Genomic DNA, 23704 nt, shown 5'->3' with positions numbered 1-23704 from the left:
TAAACTCAGGGCACCAGCACCAGCCTGGTTCTGTTTTACCTCTTCAATTTAACCAGGGTAAAGTAATTCAGACTACCTTGAAGGAGGAAAAGGTATATTATTGACTTCAAAGAGCTCACTAACAGTAGCATACAACTTCTGGCATCATTTCAGTCTCACTAGTTCTTGATAATTAAAATACTGTTTACTTCACAGTACATTTTTAATTAATAAACAAAATCATTAACATAGCTTCTTTCTTTGTCTGTTTGCTAGCACGTTTCTGCCACAGAAGTGTTTACTTCCTGCTGCCCTGAAGAGGAGTCCTTGTGCTCACAGCACAGGAACAATATGGCTCAGAGAATCAGATCTACAGAACCATCCTGAAATAACTGGTCATTCAGGATGGGAGGAATGAGGAGTGAAATTTCACATACAAATTATGGGGGGGGGAGGGGCAAACAAAAATATAAGATAATAATAACAGAATTCATTAATATCTGGTAATATTAATAGAATTCAAAGAACCAAACATATTTCATGTTCATTCCAGAACTCCACACATCCTTCCTATTCTTAAAACGCATGAGGTATAAAATCCTTCCATTTCATCTACTGCATACAAGATATCTATCTTCCCACACTGCCATCCAATACAGCTCAGAATTCTGGTCTTATAAGCCTCAATATAAAATGTGCTGCTCTCTAAATTAAAACTTTGAAAGCATATAATGTGTTTATAGGCTGGCTCACAGTCACAGGGATCATATATGCCTGTGAATGTATATGAGTGCATGAGACAAGACGACTGAACCTATTGATTAATTTCTAATTAAAAGAGAAGGCAGTGAAACACTGGGAAAATTCTGAAGCAACCTTGTATTGTGATATGCAGAAGAATGCAAGCTGCAGTTCATTGGTGTCTCCATAGAAACAAGACATATTGGGGGGTGTAAGACACTGTCAGAGGACTAAAAAAATTCAGCTTCAGCAGAAAACAGAAAAGCACCTGAGGGATTTTTTTTTTAACCAGGAAAACAAAAATTAATTATTCATTTCCTATATGGGAAGCATCCATTTTTAGATGAGTTACTTAACATGCATCAGGATTAATTTATGGAGTGGCTAATCCTATGATTTTCTAATCCATAAAATCTGTAGAAAATGCATCGTTACACTTCTAAGTATAATGCCAAAGAGGAATATAAGTAGGCTCTCAATGAATAATTGAAAGGTCTATTCAATGTGCTGTTAATTTTTGGTAACATTTTCGCACTTACTTTAGACAGTGCTTATGCATTCACATGAATATTGGCTTATAAGCAGAACCCCTTTTTGGCTTGTGCAAAAGGTGTCCCCAGGAGAATTAAAGGCAGTGGGGAGATATTACTTCAAGAACTGTGCTGTAAACCTGCTCAGCATCCCTCCTACTTCAGAGGAACAGAGACTCAAAGTGTGCAGCTGCAGCAACTATTTTTAAGAAGTTGAACCCACACACAGGATGGATTAAAAAAGGCTCATCTCCATATGCTAAACCTGAAACTATAGTTAGAGATTTTTTCCTATGTGACCAAGGGACCTATGCCAGCTGGTAGCTTTGTAGGCTGGGCTACTCTTCCTTGGTTTTATGCCCTGAACAGGCTATTGAAGCCTTGGGGACAGACCTCCCACCTCAGAACCAACCCCAAGCCCCCTCAGCTCTTTTCCTAGAGATATATATTCTTTATTGGTAGAGGTCCCCAGTACTGAAGGTACCTCTTACCTCCTTTTCTACTGAAACAAAAAAGCTGTGGAAATTATCAGTTTCCTTATCAAGCTGTTTCTGCTCCATTTCCTCAGAAGAGAGGAAAGCTTGTCATGCTGCCTCCAAGGCCTGGGGTACAGAGGAAGCACTTTTGCTACACAAGGGACCTGAAGTTCAGAATTGCCATTAATTCTTGACTGGAGGTCCCCGCAGCATTAGGAGTCTCTCTTAAGCCTATGTTAAGACAATGCATGTTAGATATGAAAAGAGAAAAGGTCCTTCAAGAATAACCAGGTGAGATGGTGTACCATGATATCATGGTGAGGATCCAACCCCTTGACAACAACTAACCACTTTAAGGAAGACGAGGACTAAGGAAATGAATAACTATGAGGCTTCCCTGCTGCAAACAAGACTTGAGGATTCTAAAAAGCTGTCTCAATGTGGAAAGGAAAAAAAAGGTTAAAGTGAAACCAGCTATTTAGGGCCTTTTTAGTGTGCCTTTTATGTGTGTCACACATAACCAAGTTCTGTACAAAGCACCCATGCTAGTAAAAACCAGAGGTCTCACTGAAGACTAAGTATTATGCATATTTTTTATCAGGTATGATCCTCCTAATAAATATTCAGGTACTAGAGCTCTGCCAGAGGATGCAGACTCACTCTCCTAGCTCTCTACCGACTTGCATCAAGATGCATCTAAGATCAGAGAGAATCCTTCAATTAACAAAGCATGGCATCTTGCAGTCAATTTTCAAAATTAACACAAAATAGAATGGCACTATGAGTGAATATGGCATGTTTATGTCCAGCTGTGCTTTTTAGTATATGTGAAAAGATAGAAATTCAGAAAAACGTGAGCTGATATGCACTCATTTACACTACAGTTTCTCCAATCAGTGCACCAGAGCTGAAAGCAGTGAACTTGTAGGAAATCACCTATCTTTCACAAATGCAAAGTAGTGCCGGCATAGAAAAAGTTAAAATTAATGGCTACACATGGAAGAAGAAATTATTTAAAAAGAGGTGCAGAAGATGATGAAAGATAGCTGATATAGCTATTGTTTTTTCAAGGAGCATAAGAATTAAAAAGATAGAATTATTTTTGATCTTATGAAGACTGTAATGCCCCTGTAATTGAATTATGGACTTTGGATAAACAGTAATACTATCCCATACCTTTGCTTTTATGTGCCATTCTTGTCCACATCATCAGTCTTAGGTGATATTAAGGCCATTTCTCACACAAGAAAAATCTACTCTAGGAATAAGAGATACCAAAAAACCATGTTTTTCTGAAGGACATAATATTAGGTTGCTCTTTAGGGAATCTCTTAAACTCTTCTATGTTGCACCTAAAGGAAAAAAGAGTTGTGTAATCTCAAGTAGTCTGCCTTCGCATCCTTCACTGCAATCTTGGCTCGGGTCTCTGAATCCTTACAGACACTGACGTCAAATGAGGAAAGGATGCAACAGTTTGAAGTCTCTTTTCCCCTTTCCTGTGCACCCTCTCCATTTCCCAAAGAAGCAAATGAGAAAGGGAAATCACTGACATTTTTCACTATTGTGCTAGTTATTAATAAAAGTCAGACTGAAGGGACAATGAGAAGTAACACTCAGAAAGGAAGGGTGCTCAACAACACCTGATACACAGCTGCTGATGTATACATCATGATCATATATTACCACAAGTTCAGATTAAATTAGATGGAATGGTGTCAACATATTTCAGGAGAAAATTAGCTATAGCTTATAGAATAAAGCTTTTATTATCTGTCAAGCCTACTTGACATTTATTTTTACAAATTATGATACTTTATAGGAGGCTGTGCAAACACTGACCATTTTTTATAGGTGATATTAGATCTAAAGCACATACCAGCATCATGCAGGGATGGAACTTCAGCATGGTTTTGACATTAGTAATAGATACTGAGGTTGCAGTAATGGCTCTTACAAGTTCTTTGGTCCCAGGAGTGTGTTACACATATTGCAGTGGGGTCACAGATGGATGTTCCTAATTGCAGTTCCAGGAACAGTGAGATCAAAGATCTCTGCCAGATCTTCTGTCCCCATAATGCACACAGACCCAAATTTTCCAGAGATTCAATTTATCTGGGTAGCCAAGGCTGCCTGAGTCAGCACAGGATATATGAAGTTTTAGGGCAATTACTAGAGAAAAACATACTGGCCATGCTGGCTGTCATAGAATTTTGTCACACACAGTTATCAGATGTGGAGACAAAAATCAGGAATAACTGTTATGAAAGACTGAAGACTACTGCAGTGTCCATCATTCAGGTCAGTGGTTATGGCTGTAGTGCAGGACTGGTGAGTAATGTGTTTAATTTCATACTTTGCCAAAGGCTTCTTTGGGAACATAGAGGAACTGACAGAGTCTCTGCTTAATTCTCAAAATAAGGATAAAAATCTTTCCTCACTTCAGAGATGTGCTCAGATGACTGAGGCAGGTTGCTGTAGTGTGCAACAGGTTCACATTACTTTGCTTTTATATGTGTGTATACATATAAACATATATGTGCATATATTTTATTCAATGAATGACATAAAGGACAGTAAATATAGATAAACATTGCAAATTCACTTGCTGTCCTAAAATTTGCAGGTAAAGCACGTTACTTAGAAGAAGAAAGGATTTTGTAAATAAAAAAGTTTTATTATCTATTTTTTTAATCCATCCAAGACAACCTAGTGCAATATTCTTCCCTTAGTTATTTTACACTTTGGCATATACAATATTCATTGTGGGCATATTTGAGTGAGGTTTTTTTGGGTTTTGAACATTACATATATGCAATGCAAGTTCCTTTAAACAACTTTCCTGCTTTCCATAATTAAAATAAAATAAGGCAGAAAAGGAACATGTTAATTTTCCTGCCAGAGCTGCATTTATCCCAAAGCACTTTGAGCAAGGCACAGCAATGCACAATATGTTGCACAGTAATTCTGCCTGAGTAAAGCTCCTGATATTAAAGAATAACCATGCATCCAAGAGACAGTCAGCCTAAGGCACAGACAGATTGACACAGCGTGGTGCAACATTTTTGTCCAGAATCTGGAAGTGCCTGCTTGTGAAACTTTGGCAAGAGTAAGTCTGCACCATATGCATCTCCTTGTAAGTTTAATTGTCTGTATGCAAGCTATTAGTCTACCTTCAGGAGTTACTTTTCTTAACGTCTTCTTCCTTCATTGCAGTATTATGGCTAAATGAATATTGTAATGTCAAATAAATAAAAGACAACCCATGGTAGTTTGAGGCTTTTGACCAAGCCTGAAGCCAGAGCTAATGAATAAGAATAATCAATCAATCAGTAAGTGTTTGGTTCTAAATCAGTATTGGTATTTAGGCAGAATTGCTTCAGGCAAATGTTCCTTTAGCGTGCACCACAGCTCTCCAACATCTTCATCTCCTGCCATCGCTGCATCTTAGTGCAGACCTCATTCACTTGTATTCCTCATTGCTGTCTCTTCACATTAGTAAATATTGGAGCTATGCTTGATGAAAGAGATATTTTAAGAGATATTTTAAAAATATTTTAAAAAACCTACTAAAGAGTCGGTAAGAGATATTTAAAAAAATCTACTAAAAAGTTGCATTAAAAAACAGTGGTCAGTCCCACTGAAACGGCCTGAGAGATCTGCAGCAAAATCCAAGATTTCTTTGAATTTAAATGCTGATTATCTAGTTAGCAGCAATAATCAAAAAAGCCTTATGTAGATAAATGAAGATACCTACAAAGAAAAGACATTTACTGAAAATAGGCACAAATGTATTTTACATTTCCACCTTGCATCTCAGAGCCACATTCACAGATAATAAATCACTGTGAATAGCATGGTGGTGGGTTCTTTAGAAGGCATATCTGCATGCCTGCTAAAAAGGATGAGCACTCCATACTGTGTCCTGGGTCAGTCTACTCAGATAATTTAACTGTATGACAAATTGCATAGACTATACATATCACTTGCACGTATTTTCTACATTATTGTCATCAGGATAGTCCCAAGATAACAGAAGTGCTTGGGGTTTTTGTGTGTGTCTATTACAGCTTTGTGTGGTATTATAGTTTTCTTGGATATTTACTTTAGACTTGGTTTTATAAAAACCCTCATTTAAACAAGCTCACTGTTCATTCTCATGCCTATGAGGCTACACGAGGCTACAAGTACACTTTTGTGGACTTATACTGGTGTCACTGCCAGAAGACATCTGCAAAACATGCACCTGCACGGTTCAACCATTGCCATGGGACATCTTTGAAGATGCGAGGCCACATGCTCTCTGTAGATGCACTGCACAGGAAGGAATTCAGCATTGCTATCAAGTTGAAGTCAAAATGACATGGAATGTAATCTACACCAATATGAAGAGTAGCAATCTACATCCAAGAACATGGTCAAACCTCCACTTGCAAAGGAGCTGTGCTGCCTGGTGCTCCCGTCCAAGGGGAGCTCCTGGGGGACGAGATGCTGTGCAGTGCAGTGCAGTGCAGGCAGTCACACCGGCTCTCTGCCAGCGAGGCATTTCTGAATATTGGCTGATAAGCAGAACCTGAGAGGTGCTCCCCTTGAGCAGCAGGGGCTGGGCCCCTCTCTCAGCACTAAGGGAAGAATCCCATCCCCTCCTGGTGGGCTGAGCTCAGGGCACAGAGACACTCAGGCTGCTCTGCTGCCCGTTTGCTCTGATTGCTGCTGTGCTGCATGCTGTACAACCTCTCATGGGCTGGACCATATCAAAGATGGACAAAAAGAAGGCATGAATCTTATTGCTTGTTCAAATATATTTTACCCCACATTTAAATGGTTTTGAAATAGTTGATCCACACTGTCAAACTGGAGGAGTTTTCTCTAAAATAATACTTCAAAAAGCATTTACATTAATAGAAATACTATGAAATTTATCAGAATATAGTTATTTTGGAATACTTCACAAGAAACTGAGTTTCTTCCCGTGGAAATTTTCATTGACACTTTTAAAAATAAGTGTAATGCAGTCTCCAAAAGAGACAGAATACAATAGATTAGGTTTTAAAGAGAAGAAATTTGGGACAACTTTTAAATTTCAGACCAAGGTGTCATTTTTTTATGTCTGCCCTACATTCCATCCTCCTCATGAGAAAAGGCAGGATGTCTCTGTCCAAAATCTTACATGATTTAATTTTCTGGTGGTTCCTCTACTCACCCTATCTGTTCTCCATTCATATAAGCCAGGGCTTTTTACATTGCTGCTCCATACATCATCAGATAAATTACAAACTTTCTGTTTTAAACATTCCAAAGAAAAAAGCACCGTACAGGCTGTGGGTGCCCAGCCCCAGCAGCAGCAGCAGCTCCGTGAGGGGAGGCTGGGGCTGCCCCAGCTGGACACAGCCGGTTCCAGCCAGACACAGCCGGACACAGCCGATTCCAGCCAGACATAGCTGGTTCCAGCCAGATAGAGCCAGTTCCAGCTGGGCCGGACACAGCCAGTTCCAGCCAGACACAGCCAGACACAGCTGGCTCCAGCTGGACACAGCCGGACACAGCCAGACACAGCTGGACACAGCCGTTTCAAGCCGGATCCAACCGCCCACCTCAGGCTGTGCCTCAGAGATGGCGTGTGTAAGGAGGGGCAAAAATGCTGGTGGGGAAAAGGTCTGTGAGCTAGAACTTCAAAAAACCCCAAACCAACCGTGTGGGCATGAAGGTGAGAGCAGAGAGGAGGAGGGGCCCAGGCACCAAGGCAGGAATTGCCCAGCAGGCCGTGGAGAGGACTGTGATGGAGCAGCCACAGTGCAGCCTGTGAAGGCCCCACATGTAGGCAAGCTGGTAATGAAGGACCCATGGAAGGACACATCAGGAAAGATGTGTGTTGAGGAGAGGCAGAGAGGAGTTTTTATGGATGGACTCCTACCCCTATTCTCCATAGCCTTGCGTGGCAGAGGCCAAGGAGTCAGGTATAAAGGAATAAAGTTAAGCCTGGGAAGAAGGAGAGGCCAGGAGAAAGGAGTTATTTTAATTTTTCATTGCTTCTCACTATCCAAACTTATTTTAAGTTGGCAATACAGTGAGTTGATTTCCCCAGGCTGAGTCTGTTTTGCCCATGATGGCAATTGGTAAGTGGTAATTGGTAAATTCCCTGTTTTATCTCATGCCATAAACTATTTCCTACCTCATCCTGCTGAAGGAATAGAATGAGAGGTGGCTGGGTGTGGTCTGGAAGTTGACCAAGGTCAACCCAGCCCAAGGACTGAAATCAGAAATACACACTTTTTCCAGAAATTAAATCATCACATCAGATACTTTGTTAATGAAATAAAAAGCACTGCCTTGAGTCAATACAGAAATAAATCACAGCTGTAAAGGTTTGTATTTATGGCTAACATTAGAGGTTGACAGATGAATATTTAGCAGTTTTTTATAGCAACAATATTCAAAAAAATTATTAAACAGCTCAGTGCTGCTCCTTTCTCTTGCTGCAGGCTGAAAACAGGGAAAGCCTTCATCTGCTTGAGGTTATCTAGCAAAATTTCCATGCCACATATAGAAATGGATTCCAACATTTTGCACAGACAACTTATTTCAGTGTTGTAAGAGACATGTTTAACCCCTGCCGTATATCAGTGGCAAGTGAAAGAAGGACTCCATGAGAAGAGCACACGGCAAACAGGTCATTTAATGTGAATAAGCAATCTTGTTCAAGTTAACTCAGGGAAATCAAATAAACTCTCCAGACTAAGGTTTAGTTACAGAGATGTAAACTTGGAATAATTTAAACAAGTACCTTAGCGGTTCAAAAGATGGTCTGCTTCATATAAATGCCAAATCACTAATTCCTTCAACAGACCAGACCTCCTATTCCATGAGATGATATACAAACATGTTCTTATTAATCCACATGAATCAACACTGTCTTGCTGAAAATAAGGATCTTTGAACTCTCAGTTCAGATTTATGCTAAGTTCTTGGGAAAGGAGCTTACTCTTTTTTTCCTTCCTCAAAAGCATATGTTGCTTATATCTTGCTACCACATTAGACCTGTCTTTTAATATAGTAAGCTCTTTGTTTAATGTTGCCATTACTAGTGAAACACCACTTGTTGTTTTATTCTTGTTCTAACAGAGAAAAGAAAGCTATAAGTCCTCCAGCTGATACAAGATTGTTATAATTTTGATTTTCCCAGGTTTCTTTTGATGCATAAAATATGTGAGGAAAACCAAGTCAGCTTTGGAGAATATATTTTAAAACTTTCACTGAGCATTCTCATTAATGTGTGGAGGCTGGTTTTGAACTTTTGAAAAAAAGCTAACAGGTTCTCTTGGCATCTCAATTTACTCCATAGCCTCATGAATATAAATTTAATTGATACTTCTCAGAAGTCAGTAGGAGCTAAGGTTTAATTTTAACGGCAATGGGTTGAGTAGAAAGAACCATGTTTATGTCTTTGAGGTGGACATCAGGGTAAATTTACATCCAGTTTTGTCTACTAGTAAGTTTCCCATTGATTTGAATGAGAGGACCTATACACTTTTGCTAAAAACAAAATCACACAAACTTAATTTTGAAACCAGCCTGTACAGTACTCAGTTGGATGTCTGAGTCTATTGATTTTGTAGGTTTAGGAAATGTTTTAGATCCCTACTTCCCTTTACTTGGGCACATTGTTATTTTATTCCTCTCTTATCCTATACAGCTTCTCTGTAAAAGTGCCCTTCATTTAAAGGGGACAGCTGCTTGCACAGTAATCACACTGTCCCATCCTGTGTTGGAAACTGTAGATCAGAATCCTGTTCTCAATTGTTATTTTTCTGTTCATGACACATCACAGCTGTGTGAATAAGACCACTTAAATTTAAGGATAAAAACATTAATTTAAATTATTTTATATGGAAGAATCTCTATTATTCAATATACAATATGGCCTTGATCTGTTCACAAATTTCAATGTGTCTGAAAAAATTTCAATCATATCAGCGCTGTCTGCCTTCCCATGGAGCAGGGGCACAGGTGCCATACACACAGGACTAGAAACTCTGCAGTCCTCCAGCCTGAAATTCTGTTAAAATCTCATCTTTTCATAACCAACTGACTACCCCTAATTGGATTCTTAATGGCACACTGCCTGGAAATTCAAATGTGGCCTATCTTGATTTCAGAGTAACCCATTTGAACACAGACAGTTAAAGTGACTTGTTAAGACCATTTAACATGAGTGAATACTCTAGAAAGCAAAAAATTATATTACTTCACCCTTAGGGGTTAGGGAGAAAAGGATTCATATTGTATTCATAAAACCGGCACCATTAAAGGAAAAAGACATAGCAGTTGATCGGCTCATATTGAGCTGTTAATAGAATTCAGAACTGAAATCAGTAAAACAGAAATTGTGCCATTACATTAGCTTTAAAACAAAATCTTTTGAAATGCATTTTAAATATTTGAGTTATTTTCCAGGGCTGCGTGCTACTTGGGCATTAGGATTTGTCCTCTTTTTCTCTCATGCAAATATAGTATAGCATATGCAGGCTAGCTGGCTTTCAAAAGCTTCAAAACAAAAATGAAATTAAGTGTAGAATGTGTTAAAGAGTTGCACTTTCAAGAACTTCCTTACAATAGTCTGAAGTCAAATCTCACCAGCTGCAGTGTGTGTCTTCAGTATATTTTCAATTTCAAAACCTTAAATTTTGGAAGCTAATGCAAATCTGCATTCTTTATTAGGTCTTTAAGTCTGCCCACACTTGACTACTGCTGTAATTTTATGTTTTAAATCTAAAGAAGTGGAAAAAACAGTTGAAGATGAGTTTTAAAAGTGGGCATATTAGTGGCCAGGTTCCCTAAGTGCCTTCCCTGATTTCTGCATGCAGTCATTTTCACCGGACTTCTTCAGAGTCTCAGCATACTGACAGAAGAGAATCAATGGAAATGTCTGCCCTTCTGTGAGGATGATTTCCCCTTCCTTACCATAGAAAGAAACATATATGAACACCACCAGATGTAATTTCCATCCATTATGTCAGTCATGCTCCCCAAATATATGAAAGGGGCAGCTTCTGCACTTTTATCTAAAAGAACACAGCCTCCTGCTACCTGGAAAAGTATTGCCAACCATGCTTTCCAGAGGAATGACTTATAAGGAAACTATATGACCTATTAACAACCAAAACCATTTTCAGCATCTTCACCCTTCACTGAGGTGCCTGAAACACTTGTCCTGCTCTTTTTTTCCCGAAGTAACTGTGTAATTTATCATTTTATTATCACTGCTAATAGCATGATCACATAAGTGAAATAAAAATATCTGAATCAAAGGGATTCATCTAGAAAAAAAAGTCAAAATTAGTTTTACTACTTTTCTGAAAAAAAGCATGTATTGTTCCTCTAGGGGTCTGGCTTGCAAAACAGTGGCTTTGCATGAAACAATGAAGACTGAAGTATTTATAAGCCAGCTAAATTTCAGCCCTGAGTGAGAGTTTGGGAGATGCTGTTAATTGTTCATATATAAATTAAGAGCGGAAATTTTAGAATTATAAGTCAACAGTTTTATTAACTTCATAATCCCACCACTATACAATCATTATTAGCACAAAATCCATCTTTTGCTGATTTTATTATTTAAAATGTACTCAGTCATTGAAAAGGCTTGACTGAGAATTGTGTACCCACATTTAAATGAGTTAGAACCAGAACTGGGACCTGACTATGTCTGTCACTAGAGCTCCAATCTTGGGCACTGATTGTAGTCAGTGTGTGGCCATGGAGCGGGACAATGAGCTGAGTGAGGAAAGGCACCAGGAGGTCTTTAGGGTCCTCCCTGGCTCTTGGGGCCTGTGCTCTCTGGCACTATCTCAGGGGGGCACACACTGCTTTTTCTGGCTCTCTTACTGGAAGAGTGTGTATGTGTGTGTCTGTGCATGTGTGTGTACCTGTGTACATGAATGCACACAAACGTGTACATGAATTCACACAAATGCCTGTTCCTGCTCACACATTACAGCATTCCGGGTGAGAACAGGTATAGAAGATACGAGATCCTAGGAGAACAAGAAAAATCAGAACTGAATCTCAAGATTGCATTGTTATGAATATATATCTGTTCTTGCTTACTGAAGCATAAATGCATCCATAAAGCTCCATGCTCAGATCAGACACAAGAGGTTTAATTCAAAGCAGTAAGTGTCTAGATAGGAAATCTAGGGAATTCTGTCTGGGATGCATGGGACTGATTAGAAGCAGGCACCAACAGCACAACAGGCACATAAGGGATCCATCAAAGTAGTACTACAACCAGCTTCAAGGGACACCAAACACTAAAGGCTGCGTTGCCATGCACAATCTCAGAGAATGGAGTTTCCCAGGTTAGAAAGCATTTCAAGCTCATACTTGTTTTCATCCAGAATGGACCCAAAATTTAGACCAAGAAAGCCAAAAAAGGCTTTTCAATATTTCTTTGGATGTAGATCGGATTTAAGATGTTCTTTTTGGAAGTTAGTCTTACTCCTAGTTCCAGATTTTTTTCGTAGATCAATCTAGCTATCATCTGGTGTGCTTTAAAACAGAACTGCATGCACACAGGAAAAAAAAAAAGAATATAATTTATAAAAAGCCTTATTCAGCTTGTCTCTGCATGTTTTGGAGAAAGAATGTCTTGTTAAAGCCATGGTTTGGAGTGTGGCCACAGAAAAAGCCAAGTCAGCACAACCAGGCACACTTTGGGCACAGAGGGGGAAGGAACAAGTGTCTGTGGCAGGATGTGAACCTCTTCAGATGAATTGGCTGAAGGGATAATGAAATGGTACCACAACCTCAATATGTGGCAGTATGGTTAAAATATGGAGAGATAAATGCTTAGACAGCACTTCAGAGCAATAGCCTAAATTAATTGTCTAATTGTAAGGTATAATTTAAGCTTTAACTAAGTCTATGAAAATGTATGCAGACTACACATTTATGAGAAAGATTCCATTGACTACATATAATCAATAAAATCAAGATTCCCTATGAGATTCAGCTACTTAGACTGCCAATCTTTATGACACTACAGTATTATTCCTCTTGGTTTAAGATGTTTTTTCCTTTCAGCTTCTATTATGGCTGCACAAATGGGAAGACGCCAAATGATTGCACTGAGGAAACAGTGAGGCTGAATAGATACAAAATGCTGTCAAACACACAGGTTGAACAGAAAAAATATGCTTTTAATTTCTTTAGTTCTTGCCTGTTACTTCTAGCAGTAGGACAGAGGGAAGGGATGCAAAAATAGTTGTCCTGATGACAACACCCCACTTGATAAAACCCCAACCATTGATAAAATTTATAGGACCAAAATGGCTTGAAAAAAAAAAAAAGATTAAAACCTCATTTCTGCAGAAATCTACAGAACAGCTCCTGAGTTCTGTGCCCTCTCCTAACCATGCAGGTGATGTGAATGGTGAGGGGTATGAGGTCTTAGGGGAATTTAACCCAGTCATTTTCTCTAGGAGAGCCAGCACAAAGAAAAGCATTCTAAGAATAAGTACCTCTTAGGTGCCTGATAGATTAAAAACAAGAACATCTGAACTAGGCCCACTCTTTAAAGCAATGCCAAACTCACTTCCCCCTCCAACCCCGCAGCAACATTTCTGTAGGAGATGAAGTACCTCCATTTGGGTTCCTTGTCATCACATAGAGAGGAGCAGCCACAGTGAGGGAGTTTGACTGTGACTGCGTGCTGAAGCAACATCTGATCACCAACACCTGCTTTCCTTTCAGATCCTGCCATTTCAGGTGCAGGGCCCCAGAGGGGTCTTGGCAACAGGTGCTACCTGGTGCTACATGCAGGCAGGCAGCACAACCTGGGGCACACAGCACCTGGCTGCCCTGAGCCGTGTGCTCACCACGCTATCATTTGTGCTGTGCTGCTGGAATATTTTATATTGACATGCCTGGCCTGCCCTTGCCCCTCCTTTCTCGGTGGGCAGAGTACACGAAGTCTGGAAGTCCTCTTCCTCTTTGTGAACTGCTGCGAGATTTTTGCCCACAGGAATGGCATCTGGATCTGACAAGCAAAGAGCAGCCTGATATTTTGTGGCCTCTGTTATTAAATGGTGTGTTGCCCTTATCATGATCCCAGTTAAGCCAGGAAGTGTTTTGCCATCAGCTTCAGCAGAAGTGTGTTCAAGCCCTAGAAACCAAGGATTTGATGATGGCAGGTCATCTAGAAAATGAACTGAAAATTTTAAAGGATGTTTTTGCTCTTGTACCAAATGTCAGATTGAGTGCTTAGAAGTGGGAGGGCAAACAACAGATTACTATACAGATCAGCTAAAACTTGAACCTAGTGACAAAGAATGCCTTTTCTCAGAGATCATGGAAACATGATTCCAAAATCATTCTTCTGCTTTGGATCTCTTTCTCTCTTTAGTTTGATGGGCAATGATCACCTTTAAATCTTTGACTTTAATACTTCAAGTAACTATTGCTTCCACAAAAGCTGCAGTGGCATTTATTATTTGACTGCCATTTCTCTGAAGATATTAATGGCAACTAAGATGCAGTTTCACTTTCCTTCATAAAAGAAATCTATGAATTACTCTGTGGTTTTCTCTATGTCATTGAATGCTCTACTGTGCAGGTTGTCTGACAGTAACAGACTTGCTGCCCTATTTGTACCTTGGTAATGTACTGCTAAGAGGAATTAATAGCTTGCTGTGCAAAACTACTTTGCTGGCATTCATACTGTCGTGTACAATTTTCAGGCTTTATTATCAATTTTGCAAGCATATCTGTCAAAAACAATTAAATTCTACAACAGATATATTTTTTATTGCACAAATCTATGCAAATCTTTCGTTGTTGCAGGTATGAATATTTTATATTACACAAGGAGAAACTAAAAGGAATTCAATTTAATTTAGCCATGGGGTCTTCAGTCAAGGATGTGTGGTCTTGTACGTACTCCAGACCTTTTCACTGTTCTTGGGCAGAATTCCTAAAGTATATATAAAAAGAAAAAATGAAATGCCTATTGTATCAAAAAAAAATGAAGCTGGCACTTATGGACCTTGAGCTATAGTAAATGCTTATCACTGAACAAAACTTTTTTTTTTTAAATGAGTTCAAAAAGACAGCTGATTTCCCTTACTACTCTAGAATAATGTATTGGGATTTTATTTTTTATAGCAATGAGGATCCCATATTTTTTCCTTTGTTTTCAGACTTAGCTCCCTTTATATTCACATTAGAGACAGCTATCTGGTCTCATTTCTACTAAACTCAGGAAACTTGAATGTACCAAAGTCCAGTTATTTGTGATTTTCCTTTATGTACTCCAGCGTAAACTCAAGCTTTTCTTCTTGAAACCAGAACCAAACTATTAACTACATAAATTTATTGCAATGAAAAGCCAAGAGCAAAAAATTAAATATCTAAGATGAAAAATCCAAGTATTTAGATCAAAAAGTTTTCAGAAAAATATGACTGAGATTTCCAACACACTGACAATAATAGAATTCCAGAAATAATAAGCAAAATTTGTGGAGCATAACTAACATGACGTAATCTATGCCACGGAGTTCTATGACTCCTCCACGTAAAATTTAAAAACTTATTAGATAAGGCAGAAGTGAAACATTGTATGCTCTGTGCTATGGTCATTTTTCCTTCTGAATATTCTTTTAATTTTAAGGACTGCATATCCTGTTTTAAACATAACAGTTATTTATGTGCCCTTCAGTGTTCTTATTGCTCCAACTATGTTGATTATATTGTCTGTTATTTTTAGATTATTTTATTATTTATAACAAACAGCTGCTTTCCTTTAGTGGGAATTATAATAGATGTAAAGCTGGTAAAAATTATTAATGCACTTTTGGTTTTTTGGAAAATTAAATTTCAAAACAGCAGGTGGGCTAATCAAAGCAGTGACTACACAATTATTTTTTTATCTTTGTTCCCCAAAAGATGCACCCTGAAAACCAGTCAATATCTGAGATTTGATCAGCTAAGCCACATAACAGTTGTATGTCTGAAATACAGCACATACAATTTGGCCTCCACTCATTATCTGCCTCTTTCCTTTAGCTTTCGCTTAACACACACAAAGGAAATCTGTGAAAATGTTTTCATTGTTCTAGATCACTTTAAGAAGCCTTTACAGTAAAAATGCTTCTGTGAAACATATTAAGTAAGTCTCATTATGTAACTATTTCAACAAAATAGTCTATAATCTGTTTTTTCTTGAAAAAGCAAACAGTGATATCAGGCTCAGTACTGCTGCTTAATCTGCTCATATGTTGAAGCACCTTCACCTGCCTGCTAGTATTTTAAAATAGCATGTTTTGTTCAAAAAATGATGCCATTAGTCACCAACTTTGCTAAACATACAGATTTTGTATGCCTAGCAAAAATATTGTTTGACTGTTTTCACATTTCAGGAGATACCTTTTAAAGTGTACTGTACTGGGAACTACATGATCATGTTGGTCACTTGTTGCTAAATAGAAAGGATGTAGTCTGTCTCAAATGACAGAGAAACATGACAGATATGGATCCATGAACTAATTGTGATCAAATGCAGGAACTGATGTTAATGCATGCCTGTAAAATAATCATGTTGATACCACAGAAATAAAACCTTCAAACTTCTCCACAGCAGTGAAAAAACAACAGAAATTGCAACTTGTGAATTGACAGCCAGTTTGAACCTTTGTTCTTATTTTATACAGACCTCTCTTTTTTTTCCTTTGAGGCTTTGGTCCTGCATAAACTTTTAAAGAGCAACCTATTTTACCTGCGCATCAGAAATCTATACTGGAAAATAGAAATCTTTTGATTTTTTGGATAGGCATATCCACAACTAAAAGGGCTTATACTCATGGGAAAAGGAACACCCCAAACCTCTACTGTTGAAAAGTTTAGAGCATGAGAAGGAGGAAAATACATACAGAGAATTCTTCCCATATTGAAACATTTCAAGGTATTTGAACCCTATTCACTTGCTGCAAAGTTGCCAGTTCTAAAACCAGGATTGAATGAATTTCACTGAAGACCCAGTAACCTAGTAATCCTCCAGACCTCTGCTTAAAGGTATGTTTCTCAAAAAAAAAAATCTTATATCAAGCTTTAACCCTTACTGTGCAATTAATATTATGTATCTAAAAGAGTGCATACTGTGTGTGTAATCACAGCACTTTTTAAAGCTCATTAAATAATATTTCTGTTCAATAGCATTTTTTGTTAGCAACATTTTTAAAATGTAAAGGCTCTCATCACTGTGCAGCAAATATATGGGGGTTTTGGCTCTTATCTCATGTAGTGCACTTGATAAGGAGTACTACTGTATCTTCTGCACGCTGCATTACAAAGAAAACTGTCTTTCTGTAAGGCATTTTCTCTCCACTGCTTTCACATGAAATAAGGGCTCTTGCAGCTGAATGTATCTGGCTGTATTAATACTCAAATAAAAACTGAAACCTTTCTACTTTATCTGAAGTATAAAGCCCTGAAAAGATTTTTGCCTTTTCAATTGTGTTCACTGTAATAAAGGTTAATATTGAACTGAACTTATCGTAATCTAGCATCACATGTTAAGTTCCAAATCTCTGCATGTGATCTATTTTCTTCTTTATTGTTGAAATTAGAGAATAGGTAAAAGGATGGCAATATTAATAAAAATTTCACAGCAAAAGCATTTTACTTAAAGACAGTCCAAACCTATTGCTTTCATGAGTAGGATAAAAAACATGGTGCAAAGTGCTCAGGAGACGGAAGGGACTAGCATCTGTTGAAAATTAACTACTTCAACATTAATTAACACATCATTTTCTACCTGATGAGATGGTGTTGTAGAAAGTATAAATTCAAGGCACAAGAGTAAGAAATGAGTCATCTTTGACTTACCGTATCAAAGACTATTGCTGTATTGCAGTCAGCATCCAAACACAGAGCATGAAGCTTCTCACAAATCAGAAAAAATATACAATCAATGAACAAGTCAAATTCATTGTAAAAATAAAGGCCAGAGATTAGAGTATGTATCCAAGGGTCTGGTTAGTCACAGCTTTGACTAGCCTGCTACAGAGCTCTGCAAAACAAGTATACTGCAGCAGTGTGGCAAGCATAGGATTGCAATGCATGTCCCATATATTCAAGCATAATAGAAAACATGGTCTGGAGCTTATTCCATGTGGAAGTGGGGTTTGTTTTATGCAGGCAGAAAAAAGAAAGGTTCTTTTCCCACATAATAGAATTAGAAATGAAGATTTTTCTTGATTATTGTACACAATAATTCCCCAGGATATCAATTACATAAAGCAGGTGCTTCTGTCTCCTGTTTCCCAGATAAATGCCTGTAATCTCATTTCACAAATGATCCTATTTAGACAGGAGCCACCTATTGTGATGATATCATTTGCTCTAGTATCCATAAATGGGCAACTTCCTACAAAACGTCATGACTACTGACGACACAAATTTTTATAATATTGAGTGGGCAGGGTGGCTGATGGGGTCCCATCAATCTACAGCAGCTTCTTCTGATGTGATACCATGAATCCTGCATAATCACATAAAAGACTGTAAATGAAGAGGAGCTTTAAACCTCTCTAGTAAAGCTCATTAAAAAAAAAGAAAAAAAGAAAACAAAACAAAAAAAAAACCCAAACAAAACCCCCACACCTAAAACTGGGAAAAAAAAACCTGGAGAGGTAGTAAAGGCAGATAAAACATAATGACAGAGCAGTGGCACCTTTTCAAATGCCTTCGGCACTCTCAAGGATACTGGTAGATATGAACAAAATCACTCTCAGTTAAGAAGTATAGCTGTCAGTTTCTTTTTAACAAATAATAAAAGACTGGATATCCTTTTCTCTTGCAAATTTAAAATATGCACTGACAGCAAAAAGGACCAGTGCTTCAGTGATACACAAATTAGCCCACTCTTAGTGAATATTTTTCAGAATTAGCAGCTGCTTGTCACAGGAGCTTGGAATATGAACAGTGTATCAAATTACCCTCAGACTCTGAAATCCAGCCTGCTAGACAGGCTTGCTTCATGCACCAGCTACATGGATTTAATTTCTTCCATCAGTCTTTTTTTAAGAAAAGCCATTCCATTAAATATATGTATTTGGGAAATATTATAATATTCACAGATAGCTGAAATTAGTCTCCATCTGCCTGCTTTAACACACAGAGATGTGAGGAGAGTTAAAGGTGATAATGTGCACTTGCCTACCCACCCTTTTCCCCAAGGGACTCAGTTGTGCCTAGAGGCTAAAGCAAATTGCCTAAGAACTTGTATTTAATATTTTTCCTGCCAGAAGTTGGTAAGAACTTCAGAAGAAGGTCCCCTGGTTAAAAAAAATAACCTCAGGGCATTTTTCAACAGGATCTCCACAAATCTTGGTTTACTTACTCCTGCTTTGAACAGACTACGCTGCATCTAAACAGCTTCTTAATTCACGGGAAGAAATGCATTAGGGTCCATCTGCATTCACGTTTGGACAGTGCTCACCAGAACACCAGTCAAGCTGGGGTTTCAGGGTGGAAAACTTTAAAGCTTAAAAGCAAAAACCTGGAGAGGAGTTTATATACATTTCCACTGATGTAGTTCCAGCAAAACAGTCCACTTCTTGAAATCCAGCCCCTCCACTGCACATTCCCTTCTAATATTTTGCCTTTATTTTATATTTCTTTGGACCAGGGACCGCCCTCTACTAAATTTCTGTATTACACATTGAGAGGGTCTCAAAGGCAGAGCAGTGCAAATTTTAATAATAAAAGCAACTCTTTCAGAGTTCACTCCTACCAGAGTGACTCACTTCAGGTCTAGATAGGTTGAAAGCAAAATCTGAACACAGCATCCATGGCTACAAGACACAGTATGCTGTCAAAGCAGAGAAGTCAATGGGCTTTTTACAGGCACCCTAAAGAGAAGAACTCACTCCTCAGAGATTGAAAACATTGGAGAAAACAACTTCAGAGCACTGAGTAGCCATTTAGACATAAGCAGGTTCTTTCCTTCTCCCTCCCTCCCTCCTGTGCTTGTCTTCCAAGACAAGACTAGCTGATCTCTTTAAATATGCTGTTTAGGAAAAGACAGAAGCACAGCTTTGGCTCTGGATATCATAACCCCTTCATTTCAGTACTGGGTGGAAATAGAAAAGCATATACTCTGTGTATCCAGATGGCATAAATATTTTCCATGTGTTTCCATGACAAAAGACAAAGATAACACAAAGAAACAGTTAGAAAGTAGAAGTGCGTGTGAGTGTAACTGAGATTGATGGTCCAGAAGTTTCTATCTTGGCTAGATAAAAGCTGATGAAATGGTAATGAGGAGAAAAAAAAAAGACAGAAAATAGCTAAAAATAAAATTAATCACTGCTTCATCAAATTCAGTCCTGCCTTGGGAAACACCAAGTGTCAGAATTTCTTGATAATGTACAGTGTTTCAAGGCTGTTCCCAGGACGTAGTAGGCAAGTGCATGCTTTCTTAAAACAATACCTGCTTCAGCATCTCAGCCAAAGAATATCACCACTCTTCTTAAACTAGATTTGAGCTTACCATGAACACAGTGATGTGCTCAGAGCTCATTCGCTGCAGAGGAGAATGTTAAACACAGTCCATGGAAGATGCCTTGATGGCTCTGATCTGTGCTTAAAGGCTTCTAAGCTTTATAAAACATAGTGCTAAAGAGAATGGGCCATCATTTCCAGCAGTTCCCATTTATTTAGGGAGATATTGTGGGAAAATACTCCAAGAATATTGCTGTCTTAGGAAGGGCCTGAAGGATTATACTGAAAGGATGAGTCACTCCAGTGAAAGCAATGCACTTGGTCATGGAGAGACTGTCATAAACCACAACATCTAATACTAAGTAAGCAAGTATGGTCGACATCTAATTAAACTGCAGACCACACAACAGAATATTCTACCCCTCTTAAGGTCTTTCCTTTACATGTGAGATCTTTGAAATACCCTGATATCTTAGCAAATAAGTCTAAATGTCCTTAAACCACCTTTGAAATTCCTACTGGTCTTCCTTTTGTTTGGTTTGTTCTTTCTACCATAACTGGAAACTAGGCCAGTTTCCAGACCTGTAATGCCAGTCTTCCAGGCATTACAGACAACTCATAAATCTGAATATTTCTGGCCTAAGAATTAGAAAGGCAGGATCTTCTTTAAAATGTCTGGGCTTTCCACTAATTAGAGTTGAAACCTAAGTTATAGAACACCAGTGGATTATTGAGACTCCATTTTGAAAGTCAGGAGACAGAAGGAGGTTGCCTTCTGAAACACCTACTGATATTTTAGTAGATAGTCTCTAAAGCAGAGACAAAACAAATTGTTTCAGTTAAATAAGTTTTTCTGCTGGTTTGAGTAACAAGAAACCCTACCATCTCCAGTAAGTATCATTGCAACATATATTAACTATACCAAACCAACAAAAAATTATGCTAAAAAATTTTTCAATGCTGTCCTTTTAAACTGCAAACAGCAAACAATCAGTACAAATAAAAAGTGAATTACATGTCATCTTTTCCCAGAAGTAGAATAGGAAAACAGCTACTGCACATTGTGTGATGCCTCCTTTAATAGTATTACTTAGGCCACCCCATGTGCATATCGATTAACAAGGCTCACACTAACTAAAACAAGGAAAAGCTTTATAAGAACCTGCACTTCTACTTCTTTCTGTAGCAAACAAACAAGAAAATTAAGCAAGAGTCTTGGACAAGGAAATTTTAGTCTGCTATCCTACATGATTGCAGCCAAGATCAAAAAAGCTAAGGGCTAGAAGTTTTATCCTCAATCTTTTAGCCAGATCTACTCATGCATAAATTCTTGAGGAGCTGAGCTGAACTGATGGGATCCATTGAACAGACAACAGGCATCACATTTCTGTACCTAAGCAAAGATTCTCCCTTAAATCCCTCTGAGATTCATCACTTTTGCTTTTCAACAGCACTATAGAAAACTCAAAGGGGGGTTTCAGCCTCATTAGGCCAAATTCAATTTGTTGTAATATAGCAATGTTTATGAAGAATAATGTGCAGTTTTTAATTACTCATCAAAAATCTATTTCCCAACAAAAAGCTAGAAATATCAATTACAGGTATCACAACTAAATAAATTCTTAAGAATTATAATAATCACAGTAAATTGTTACTTAATGCCAAAAACAATCAGAAAAAAAGTTCTGTTCACAAACTCAGTTTTATACCACCAGCTGCAATGCTGGTGTCCCAAAGAAAATTTGAATTTGACATCCCATTACCAATACAGGTGTAAAAAAATTCTACAAAATAAAATTTACATAGTCTGATAGAAAAAAAACAATTACAAATTTTCATTTCCATATGAATACTAAAACAATTGAGAGCAGAAATTTTCTAAAAAATTTGAGGAGGACTTTGCTTTTCAAATTCTGGTTAGCACAATTGTTGATTGGTAAGGGGCAATCATGATTTGCATCTAGTGACTCTTCTAAATTAAATAGAATTGCTTGGGAAATGGAAGAAAAGGATAAAAAGTTCTGCCTAATTTCCTTCTGTCTGTGAAACTCTCCATTTTACTATGTAATTTCCTTTTCAAATGAACTCCCCACTTCTTTGAAAGGCAGCTGCACTGAAACATTTATGGCTCTAACGTCTGTAAAAATACTGTTTACTATAAGCAGAACTAAATACTCTCTTATACCATAGACCTTGATGCTGTAGGATGTCTGGTAGATTTTCCAGAGGTCAGATGTTTGGTAGGGTTCATCCTCATAGTCAAAAAAATCTAATTCTTGGAGCATTTCACATCTGGATTGTCTATAAATTATAGCTATTGTGACACAACATTGCCTTTGCCGGACAGGACATCTAGACAGAGTTTTTTCTCATTGAAGGTCAAATCTATAAAATTGTGCTAACATTGACCAGCAAAGCTATGGCATGGCCATACCACTGGCATGAAAATGAGAGGGTTCTTGCAGGTTAGGATGTCAGAAATTCTTCATATTTTGGTAGTATCAAAGTGGAAGATGCATCTGTGAGCAGGATAGCTTTGTGAACAATGATTCCTCACTCATTTGGAAGCAACACTGCAAAAACATCTGGCTGCCTTTTAATGCAAGTGCTGAAGAACAGCTGTAATAACAACAAAGAGAAAGTCAATCCTGAAAGACCATGTACAAAAAATACAGCAGTAATTCCTTCTTTTAAAGATATGAGTTTGTTCAAAAATTGCACTTTTTTCTTCTTACCAACATCTCCACAGAGCTTTAGTTAGAGACTTTTAATATCCTCTCCTTCCTTCCTTCCTTCCTTCCTTCCTGAACTTGCTTCCTTCCTTCCTTTCCTCCTTCCTGAGCTTCCAGCCATTTCTTTGCAGTAGAATTTTCAGAACATATTCAAGAAAATGGCATTTCAAAATTATTATTGTAAATGAAAAAGAAAAAGTAACCACCTGGTCTCCCTGCATGTTTAAGCTTAGAGCAGTTAAAAACTTTATCAACTTTGCACTGTTTCATTTTGACAAACTTTATAACAAAGCCATTATTTTTATCAATTTTTCTCAATTAACACTGCTTCAGAAACCACTAATCTGAGAATGTTTGTGTAGGCTTTCTGACTTTTTTTGTTTTAAGCAAAAATAGTTATTAGTGATTTGTGATAAATGGCAGGCTTTAATTTTTCTATCTTTTTGTTTTCCAGTCTATGTCCTTTGTCAAACACAGTTCCTTCACTTGCAGTCCTGTTTTCCTTGCCTTTCCTTCCCCTTTTCCTCCTTCCCAATTTTCTAAGTTCAAACAGACAAAAAAGTGATGTGAAAATAGATTTAAAAAATTATCTTTTCCTATCTGGTTTTTGATTTTACACATATCTGATGTCTTTGAAAGATGATCAGTAGACTTTATGACAAAGTTCTAAAAAAGCATTCTAGAAACTGTGGATAAATAGTAAAAAAAAAAAAGGAAGGACTAGAGGATGACAAGTATGATCAGGTTAAATCTC

General features: G+C 37.9%; 1 protein-coding gene across 27 annotated transcripts in view; it reads right to left on the bottom strand.

The window, feature by feature from the left end:
* DLGAP2 (DLG associated protein 2) overlaps positions 1-23704 on the bottom strand; it is a 454967-nt gene that overhangs the window by 303567 nt on the left and 127696 nt on the right. For 6 of the 27 annotated variants that reach the window (XM_014268521.3, XM_074538167.1, XM_074538166.1 and 3 more), the window contains exon 1: positions 17600-18081. The exons of 20 other annotated variants lie outside the window; for them this stretch is intronic. The gene's annotated coding sequence lies outside the window, so the exon portion shown is untranslated. Of the gene's footprint in view, positions 1-17599; positions 18085-23704 lie in introns of those variants that run through there. One more of the 27 variants, XM_014268519.3, reaches the window with a different exon arrangement.

Source organism: Zonotrichia albicollis, chromosome 3 (genome assembly GCF_047830755.1).
Source record: "Zonotrichia albicollis isolate bZonAlb1 chromosome 3, bZonAlb1.hap1, whole genome shotgun sequence".
Taxonomy (NCBI): domain Eukaryota; kingdom Metazoa; phylum Chordata; class Aves; order Passeriformes; family Passerellidae; genus Zonotrichia; species Zonotrichia albicollis.
Note: the sequence above shows the minus strand (reverse complement) of the source record. Positions and strands in the feature narration are given on the sequence as shown.